This window comes from Elephas maximus, chromosome 3 (genome assembly GCF_024166365.1).
Source record: "Elephas maximus indicus isolate mEleMax1 chromosome 3, mEleMax1 primary haplotype, whole genome shotgun sequence".
In the NCBI taxonomy this organism is placed as follows: Eukaryota; Metazoa; Chordata; class Mammalia; order Proboscidea; family Elephantidae; genus Elephas; species Elephas maximus.
The window spans coordinates 74,017,939-74,025,268 of NC_064821.1; positions in this window are offsets into that span (position 1 = coordinate 74,017,939).

A 7,330-nucleotide genomic window follows, 5' to 3' on the forward strand; every position below is an offset into this window, starting at 1 on the left:
TGGCATTGGCCATTTTGAATTGTATAATCATATGGTCTAGTCTGCTGGGAATGATAGCTTGCAGAGGAATGGCACATAGTAAGCACTCAATAAGTCTTGTCTATTTTTATATCTGCACTCATAGCTCTCGACACCTACCAGGCATCAGTAAGTGTTTGTTGAACAAATGAATGGAGCAGTGGAAGTGAGGTTACCTGGAACACAACTGCTTGTTCACTGATGTGGCCCAAAGTCAAACACTATTAAGAGCGTGCGTTCTTGAATCAGACAAACTTGGGCTCGAATCCCAGCTGTGTGACCTTGAGCAAGTTACTGCACCTCCCTGTGCCTCCATTTCCTCATCTGTAAAATGAGGAAGCCAATACCTCATGAAAGGTTGTTATGTCTATGAAAGGTTCACCTGGCACAGAGCCCAGTATATAATAGGGGCTCAAATGCCTTATGTTTCCTTCCCTCTGTGTCATAATTTTTGCCAAGGGCCATGTCAGAAGAAAGATAGGAAATTGGCTTAGGTCCACTTAAAATCTCAAAGGATAAAGTAGTCTTTGTGATTTAGAGATCCCCCCTCCCCTCCCTGTGCTATCCAGACCCCCGACTATCCAGAGGCCTTTGAATTCACTCAGCTTTGGCAGGAAATGGACCCCCCACAGCAGAGAGATCAGAAAGAGCAAGCCCTCCCCACTTGGTTCCTGCTGAGCAGAGGAAGCAGAAGGAGCTCTGAGGGGAGGCTGCCCTGGACCAGCTCTGTAGACCGGGATGCTCGTCCAGACTTGTCCACTGGCTCCCTGTGTGACCTCGACTAAGACCTGCGCCCCTCAGGGCTTCATTGGCCTAATCCGTCCCCGATGGGGCTGGGCTCTACGACCTCTGAGGTGCCTTCCAGGGCAGGCATTCTGGGAGGCAGGAAGTGGGACCCCTGGCTGCTAGGGAGATCAAAGGGTGGTTTCCCACAGGAGGCCTCACAGCTGCCTGCCCTCTGGAGTGGCTTCTGGCTTCCTGCTCTGCACAGAGCCCGCTGTGCAGTCCTGGGAATGGCGGAGGCCTCAGCAAAGGTCATTAGGCTTCCTCAGTACCCTCCCTCCCCCCCCCGTCCTCAGTCATAGTTTTGAGATACTTGACTCTATTTTCCTCTGTTAGCCACCTGCGAGGGAGGTACCAAGCTGTGTATTCTTCAAGTTTAATTCACAGAAGATGCCTGCCTGCACCTTAGGACACTGGGTAGCTTCCCACTTAAGCCCACCTGAATGGTCCAGGACTCTGCAGGGTTAATAGACTGTCCACACTCCTCATCTGACCTTTTAGGCCTCGTGACACCTGCTTTCTCCTTGTATTTGTTTCCTATGGCTCTGGTAACCAAGTGCCAAACCAAAAATGTCACTGCCAGTGAGTTGATTTTGACTCACATTGACCCTATAGGACAGAGTAGAACTGCCCCATAGGGTTTCCAAAGCTGTAATCTTTACGAAAGCAGACTGTCACGTCTTTCTGCCTCAGAGCAGCTTGTAGGTTTGAACTGCTGACCTTTTGGTTAGCAGCCAAGCGCTTAACCATTGCACTACCAGGGCTCCTAACCAACTATCGCAAGCACTTAAAATAACAGAAATTTATTCTCTCACAGTTCTGGAGGCTAGAAGCCCAAAATGAAGGTGTCGGCAGGGCCGTGCTCCCTCTGAAGGCTCTCAGAGAGAGTCCTACCTTGCTACTTCCACTTTCTGGTGACTCCTGCCATTCCTTGCTTTGTGGTAGCATCACTCCAATCTCTACATCTGTCTTCACATGGCTTCTTCTCCCCTTTGTAATCTGTGTGAATTCTTATAAGGACATTTGTCACTAGATCTAGGGTCCGCCTAATCCAGTCTGACCTTAACTAATTATATCTGCAGAGACTCTATTTCCAAATAAGGCTCCATTCTGAAGTTTTGGTGAATATGAACACTATTCAACCTGCTACACGTCCTACTAGCCAGCCTGGCCTCCCGTCCTCGGATTTCTGCTGGTTGGCCTCTGCTTGCTCTGCTCAATCTCACCTCTATACCTTTCCAGGTATTGTTCCTGCCCTACCTCACCCCATTCCCCAGGTACTCACAGCCAGACACAGGACTGGTGTTTTTCCAGGGCTTTCCACTTCTGCCTTGCAAAAGTCTGTGAGAGAGACATTATTGCCATCTTCATTTTCCAGGTGAGAAAACAGAGACTCAGAAAGGTGAGGTGTCCTGTTAAAGGTCTCCCAGCAGACTCCAGGCTGATTCCAGTGTAGGATCCAGCCTCCCCTCTCCCACTCGGTGCCCTGTTCATGCTCCCTCTTTCTTGGTACCATTCGTCAGAACTCTTGGGTTTGCACAGCACAGAAATCCGACCTGAAGAAGCATAACTCAAAAGGGAATTTACTGATTTATTAGAAGGACATTAGGGCGGATTTTAGAATGAGGCTTGGAGCTGGACTGCCAGGGTGCCACTTCCTAACTGTGCAGACTCAAGCAAGCGAATTCACCTCTTGACGTTTTAATTTCCCTATATGCTGTTGTTGTTAGTTGTCATTAATTTCCCTATATGCTGTTGTTGTTAGTTGTCATTAATTTCCCTATATGCTGTTGTTGTTAGTTGTCATTAATTTCCCTATATGCTGTTGTTGTTTTTTTTTTTTTTAGTTGTTGTTAGTTGTCATTAATTTCCCTATATGCTGTTGTTGTTAGTTGTCATCAACTCATGGTGACCTCATGTACAGCAGGATGAAACGTTGCCTGGTCTTGCACCGTCCTCCTGATGGCTGGTATGCTCGAGTCCGCTGTAGTGGCAGCTGTATATTTTGAGTGCCTTCCCACCTAGCGGGCTCATCCTCCAGAACTTTATCAGACAACATTCTGTTGTGATCCGTGCAGTTTTCAATGGCTAGTTTTTAGAAGTAGATCACCAGCTCTTTCTTCCTAAGCTGTCTTAGTCTGGAAGCCCCTTGAAATCTGTCCATCATGGGTGACCCTGCTGTTATTTGAAATACTGGTAGCATAGCTTCCACTATCACAAGCCACCACAGTAAGACAAACTAATAAATGGGTGGTAGTCAATAAAAGTCCTTATCTATAGAATGGAGCTTATAATAACATCTCCTTGATTGGCTTGTTGGGAAAGTTCAAGAATGAGGGCAGTGACTGCAACTCATAGTAAGAAAGATATTTTATATCATGACCCAGTGCACACACAAATGTAAAACAAAAGTTCATAAAACAATATTTACCCCTTCTGTGTGTGAGGAAGACCCTCAATGAGATGGATTGACACAGAGCCTGCAACAATAGGCTCAAACATAGCAACGATTGTAAGGATGGTGCAGGACCGGACAGTGTTTCGTTCTGTTGTACACAGCATTACTGTGAGGTGGAATCAACTCGACGGCACCTAACAGCAACATGTGTGATATACTCCGATATTTTCTATTCTGTTCTATTCTGGTGTAGTCTATTTTGTGTAGAAAAAAAAAAAATGCTGGTTACTAACTCCTTAAACTGATTTCATGACTCCACCCCACATCCATGGGTTCATGTTTTGAGTTTGAATATTATTAATGTCTATTAAGAGCTTAGCAAAGCATCTGTCACATAATAAGCTCTCAATAAATGTTTGCTACTATTAACTGATTAACTGACGCAGTAACCTCACTCCAAGATAGTCACTCAAATGATATGAAAAAGTAAGCCCACATAAAAACTGCACATGAATGTTTAGAGCAACTTTGTTCATGATTGCCCAAAACTGGAAGCAATCAAGATGTTCTTCAATAGGTGAATGAAAAACAAACTGTGGTACATCAGTAAATTGGAGTATTATTCAGTGGTAAGAAATGAGCTCAAAAGACATGGAGAAACCTTAAATGCATACTGATAAACAATTTAAGCCAGTTTGAAAAGGATACATACTATATGATTCCATTTATATGACATTCTGGAAATGGAAAAACTATGTTGTTGTTGTTAGGTGCTGTCAAGCCAATTCGAACTCATAGTGACCCTATGTACAGTAGAACAAAACACTGCCTCGTCCTCCATCACCCTCACAATCACTGTTATGCTTGAGCCCATTGTTGCAGCCATCTCATTGAGGGTCTTCCTCTTTTTCCATGAACCTCTACTTTGCCAAGCATGATGTCATCCTCCAGGGACTGGTCCCTCCTGATGACATTTCCAAGGTACGTGAGATGAAGTCTTGCCATTCTCCCTTCTAAGGAGCATTATGGTTGTACTTCTTCCAAGACAGATTTTTTCATTCTTCTGGTAGTCCATGGTATATTCAATATTCTTCGCCAACATCGTAATTCAAAGGCATCAGTTCTTTTTCCATCTTCCTTATTCACTGTTCAGCTTTTGCATGCATATGGGGCAACTGAAAATACCATGACTTGGGTCAGGTGTGCCTTACTCCTCAAAGTGACATTCTTGCTTTTTAACACCTAAAAAATGGTCTTTTGCAGCAGATTTGCCCAATGCAATGTGTCCTTTGATTTCTTGACTGCTGCTTCCATAGGTGTTGGTTGTGGATAAAGTCAACTGAAATCCTTGACAACTTCAATATTTTCTCCGTTTCTCATGATGTTGCTTATTGGCCCAGTAGTGAGGATTTTTGTTTTCTTTATGTTGAGGTATAATCCACACTGAAGGCTGTAGTCTTTGATCTTCATCAGTAAGTGCTTCAAGCCCTCCTCACTTTCGGCAAGCAAAGTTGTGCCATCTGCATATCCCAGGTTGTTAATGAGTCTTCTACCAATCCTGATGCACAGTTCTCCTTCATATAGTCCAGCTTCTCAGATTATTTGCTTAGCCTACAGATTTAATAACTATGGTGAAGGGATACAACCCTGACACACACCTTTCCTGACTTGAAACCACACGGTATTCTCTTGTTCTGTTTGAACAACTGCCTCAGGTTCTTTATGAGCACAACTCAGTGTTCTGGAATTCTCATTCTTCACCATATCATCCATATTCTGTTATGAGCTACACATTGAAGCCTTTGCATAGTCAATAAATCACAGGTAAACATCTTCCTGATGTTCTGTGCTTTCAGCCAAGATCAGTCTGACATCAGCAATGATATCCCTCCTTCCTCATCCTCCTCTGAATCTGGCTTGAAGTTCTGACAGTTCCCTGTGAATGTACTACTACAATCGCTTTTGAATGATCTTCAGCAAAATTTTACTTGTGTGATGTTAATGATGTTGTTCAACAATTTCCACATTCTGTTGGATCACCTTTCTTTGGAATGGGCACAAATATGGATCTTTTCCAGTTACTGGACGAAGGAGCTGTCTTCCAAATTTCTTGTCATACATGAGTAAGCACCTTCAGCGCTGCATCTGTTTGTTAAAATATCTCAATTGGTATTCCATCAATTTGTGAAGCCTCATTTTTGGACATTCTCTTCAGTGCAGCTTGGACTTCTTCCTTCAATACCATCAGTTCTTGATCATATACTACCTCCTGAAATGGTTGAACATGAACCAATTCTTTTTGGTACAATGACTCTCTGTATTCCTTCCATCTTCCCTCATCATTCAATATTTTTCCCATAGAATTTTTCAGTATTGCAATTGTAGGCTTGAATTTTTTTCTTCAGTTCTTTCAGCTTGGAAAATGCCAAGGTTGGTCTTCCTGTCTGGTTTTCTAACTCCAGGTCTTTGCACATATCATTATAATAGTTCACTTTATCTTCCGAGCTGCCCTTTGAAATCTTGTGTTTAGCTGTCTTACTTCGTTTCTTCTGTTCACTTTAGCTACTCTATATTCAAGATCAAGTTTCAGAGTCTCTTCTGATGTCCATTTTGGTTTTTCTTTTAATTGACCTTTTGCTTTCTTCTTGTATGATGTCCATCCACAATTCATTTGGTCTTTGGGCATTAGTGTTCAATGCTTCAAATCTGTTCTTCAGATGGTCTCTAAATTCAGGTGGGATATACTCAAGGTCATATTTTGGCTTTCGTGGACTTGCTCTAATTTTCTTCAGTTTCAACTTGAATTTGCATATGAGCAATTGGTAGTCTGTTCTGAAATCAGCTCCTGGCCTTGTTCTAACTGATAATATTGAGCTTTTCCATCATCTCTTTCCACAGATGTAGTCAATTTGATTCCTGTGTATTCCATCAGGTGAGGTCCATGTGTATAGTCACCGTTTATGCTGTTGAAAAAATGGTGTTCGTAATCAATAAGCTGTTGGTGCTGCAAAATTTTATCATGTGATCTCCAGTGTCCTTTCTATCACCAAGGCATTCTGAAGGCCAGGAACAGTTCTAAGTCTTTATAGTATTACCTCACTCTGTCCTCACCATAACCTATGCAGAGTCTGTGGCAGAGAATGGCTGGATGCTCATCAGACCCATTTTCTGTACCTAGACCTACAAGAGCACTACATTCTCCAGTCTCCTTGCATCCAGGTGGGGCCATATGAATAGTTATTGCCAATGGAAGGTGAGCAGAAGTGACTTGTGGTTCAAGGCAGTTAAAAGTGAATACTCCTTCTCTGTGCTCTCTCTTTCTCTTTCTTTAAGCTGCCAAATGGCTGAAGACAGGGCATTTTTGAAACCATGTGTTGAAAATGGTGCAACCACATAATGGAAGAACCTGGATCTCTAAAAGACTTGGCAGAGTAGAGCTGATACCTACTCTGCTACCCACCTCTTCCTATCAGCACCTAACTGATGAAATTAAGCAATAACTGTCTGTTGTGATAAAATATTGGGACTGTTTATTATAGCAGCTATATTATTGAGGCTGTTTATTATAACAACTAGCATGGCCCACCCTGATTAATACAGAATTAGCATTTTGTCCATATTTTACAGATAAGGAAACTGAGGCACCAAAATGTTAAATGATATACATCTGGTCACAAAGCTAGCAGGTGATGAAGCCGGGATTTGAATCAAGATAACCTCATTGCTAGCCCTAATTTTATCCGTTATGCTATGCTATGGGTCAGGGGTCAGCAAACTTCAGTCTGCCATAGGTGAAATCTAGCCACATCCATTCATTTAGTTTTACATTTGGCTATTGTGGTGAAATGACTTCCTTTATGTGGCCATTTGCCTTGGTTCTCTGGAGAAACAGCTTGGAAGGTTTTTCCCCTAAGCCCTGAGGTGTTACCATTGCCCTAGTTTTCTACCCCAGAGGGTTTGTTACTTTTGTCCAGGTTGATTGATGTTTCCTGAGTAAGCTGTAAACAACTTGGTTTTGATACTTTTCATCTGGTTGGTCCTAGGCTGCAGCCTGTCCTGTGATTAGTATGTACCTTGTAGGGATTGGTCAATAGACTATGCAAATGAAGTGTCTGTGGTCTACAGAGAGGG